The 3,383-nt window shown below is 35.8% G+C and overlaps 1 long non-coding RNA gene across 1 annotated transcript; it reads right to left on the bottom strand.

The window, feature by feature from the left end:
• Positions 1-392: 392 nt before the first annotated feature.
• On the bottom strand, positions 393-3,114 carry LOC125497064 (uncharacterized). Its single transcript, XR_007273681.2, has 2 exons — positions 1,004-3,114; positions 393-829 (listed from the first exon to the last, which is right to left on the bottom strand). It is a non-coding gene; the product is annotated as an uncharacterized LOC125497064 (long non-coding RNA).
• Positions 3,115-3,383: the final 269 nt, after the last annotated feature.

Genomic DNA, 3,383 nt, shown 5'->3' with positions numbered 1-3,383 from the left:
TCACAAACGAGAGTCAAAGTGTAATTTGTGAATAGTGTAAAATGTCAAAGTGTGTAGATTAATATGAAACGGAGGGAGTATGTAAGCTGTAACTTATCGTCGGTTGTCTTTTTGCTTGAATAAATATAGGCTTAGTGTTGATATTCACAATATATACCATAATAATCAACTACTTTACATAAGTATATGATCCTAGATAGGAAGACGAAATATAGTAACATATATTTACACTAATACACGTACACCCCCATAATTGGAGCGGGAGGAGGACGAATGCTCAAATTGGAGCGAAAAAATCCATAAACAAGGGTTGAGGAAGACCCTTGGTGGAGATATTTGCAAACTGCGAAGAAGAAGCTATATGAATAACACGAATATGACCAAGAGTAACCTTCTCATGAACAAGATGAATGTCCATCTCCATATGCTTAGTGTGTTAATGTTACACTGGGTTACGAGACATATAAACAACACTAATATTATCAAAATACACCATTGTAGCTCGCTTCAGTGGACAATGAAGTTCAAGTAAGAGATTACGGATCGAAGCCGTCTCGACAACAACATTAGCCACACCTCGACACTCTGCATCGACATTAGACCAAGACAAAGTAGCCTGTCTTTTTGAAGACCTGGAAATAAGATTATCACCCAAATCACACAGTAACTCGAGGTAGATCGACGAGTATCAGGACACCCGCCTGATCAGTCAGCATCAGTATAGGAGACAAGACCCTTAGTAGGAGCCGAGGATAAGTGCATGCCATAGTCAACAGTACCCTTAAGATATCGAATTGTACGCTTAAGAGCATGAAAGTGGAGAATATCTCTGCGAATGCATAAACAAACACACATGCTGAACAACATATATAATATCCGGACAAGTGAAAGTAGATACTGAAGAGTGTCGATCATCCGACGATAAAGAGTAGGATCATCAAAAGGCTTCCACTAGAAGCACTAAGCTTAGACTTAGTATCAACAAGAGTAGTAGTAGACTTACAAGAGAACATATCAGTACGAGCAAGAATTTCCATAGCATATTTCCGTTGTCCTTGATACGAGAGACAGAAATACAAAGGAAATAAGATAAAGGACCAAGATCCTTCATCGCAAACTCCAAACTAAGTATAGCAATGATATCCAGAGAGCATCAGACGAACAAGTAAGGATGATGTCATCAACATAGAGAAGATGATAAGCAGTTGCGAACCCCGTATGAAAATAAACAGAAATGTATCATACTTGTTGTTCTAAAAACCCAAAGAGAGAATATAAGTCGTAAATCAATGGTACCAGACATGGGCCTGTTTCAGACCATAAAAAGACTTTAGAAGAAGACACACATGCTTAGGCTTGTCATGATGAACAAACCCAAGAGGTTGATGCATGTAAATCATCTCCTCAAGATCACCGTGAAGAAATGCATTCTTCACATCCAACTAATCAATAAACCAGTGTCTAGAGACTATCAAACTCAACACAATACAAATCATAGTAGGGCACACCACCGGACTAAATGTCTCACCACAATCCACCCAACCTCCTCACTTTTACCATTAACCACTAAATGAGCCTTATATCGTTCAAAAGTACATCCGGTTTCTCCTTATGAGTAAAAACCCATTAGCAACGAACATTAGTAGCATCCGTAGGACTCAGAACCAAATCCCAAGTATGAGTGTCAATCTTGGCATTATATTCATTACACATGGCGTTATACCAGCTATGCTCATTAAAGGCACGTAAAAGAGAACGAGGAAGAGGAGAAATGTGAGGAGTGGAGGAAGTGACAAGAGCAAGGCTAACCTACTTAGAATTGGGCTTGAAAATGTCGGATTGGGAACGATTGCGCATAGAGTGATTGGTTGGGTGGGATGGATAAGAGACAAGGAAGAGGAGGGAACGAGACATGGCTTGGATCAGCAGCAATGTGGCTCGCTGATAGGCTAAGGGAAAGTGAAGTTAGAGACCGAATCGCAGAAGGAGAAAAAGGGCTCTGCTGAGCTGTTGCAAGGGAAGTGATATGCTAATGCACTAACTATGTTACAATACTCATGTTGGTCTTTGTGAGAGAAAAATCATCTAAAAACAAGATACTATTTCTATATTGAAAAACTTCAAATATATGTTGATAAATAATACAGGACGTACCGCTCGGGACAAGAGCAATTTCCTGTTCAAAACTCTTCTTACATAATTAACACCTACGACCTACCGGATAACACGAGGACTATGTCAAAAAGGTGCACATACAATATATTTTTCCTAGAAAATCGTCGTCAAATATGACGTTCCATTGACTCAAGGAAGCACAAGCACTAACGAAATTAGAAGGAAACAACATTATGAGCACGACCACAAAGGTTTAATTTCATTGCACTTTGGACCATCTTGCGATATAAGAGTTTTATTGGACGCGGTTAATAATAAATTGATCAGGTTAATTTTTCCTTATTGTGATTAGGACACAAGATTAGATTAAGTCCATTTTATAATGGTAACTTCAGCAGCGGATAGCTCTATTACAATTATTTGAAATGATCTGTTTAAAATGTGAAGGGAAAATTAAATATGCTGTTACTTCAAGTCTAGCATTTTTGTAAATAAGAAATAAAATGATAATTAAAAAATGCAAAGAAAGAAAAATTGTTACCATCAATTACCGCGGTTAGTTTAAGATTTAATTAAGTGGTATCTATAGCAAAAAAAGTAGTATACAGAAAAGTAGTGTATTTTAAGTGAAATATACTTTTTTTTACAAGATGTACTAATTTATACAAATATATTAAAAGACGTGCTAAAACAAGAAACTGTGTCACGTGGTGCTCTCCGAGTGAGTTTTAATTCATGTAATCCATGTACAGTAAAATTAAAAAATTAAGAAATTGCATAGTATATGGTTTGATCTCAAGACCTCAAGTATATATACTAAAGTTTTAATCACTATGCTAAGTTGTATTTAATGTTGTTATCATAAAGTATTATATTAATAAATGAAATATTTTCTTACCCGAAGCATATTTCAGACCTATTTATAAGATGTACTATGTTTTTTTTTTTTCCTGATTCTACCACTAGCTTTCTTAACAAATTAATGTTAACCGTTTGCAGTGAGACATTTTCCCCTTATTTACCCATTTGCCAACGTTCTAGTTTCTACCAATCTTTTCCCTTATTTGGTTTTCCCTTATTTACAAATGCCACGGTTTTATAACCATCCGTTTCATTTTAATATCAATACAAAATTTTTAGGACATATATCTTTAGTTTTGTATTTGTAAAAATTATAAAAAGTACATATCAATAAAAACATGTTATGATGAATCTAACAAGATCCCACGTGATTATATTTTCATCCGCATATAAATCACAAATGATGG

This window comes from Beta vulgaris, chromosome 4 (genome assembly GCF_026745355.1).
Source record: "Beta vulgaris subsp. vulgaris cultivar EL10 chromosome 4, EL10.2, whole genome shotgun sequence".
Lineage (NCBI taxonomy): Eukaryota > Viridiplantae > Streptophyta > Magnoliopsida > Caryophyllales > Amaranthaceae > Beta > Beta vulgaris.
This window is presented reverse-complemented; position numbering and strand designations above follow the sequence as displayed.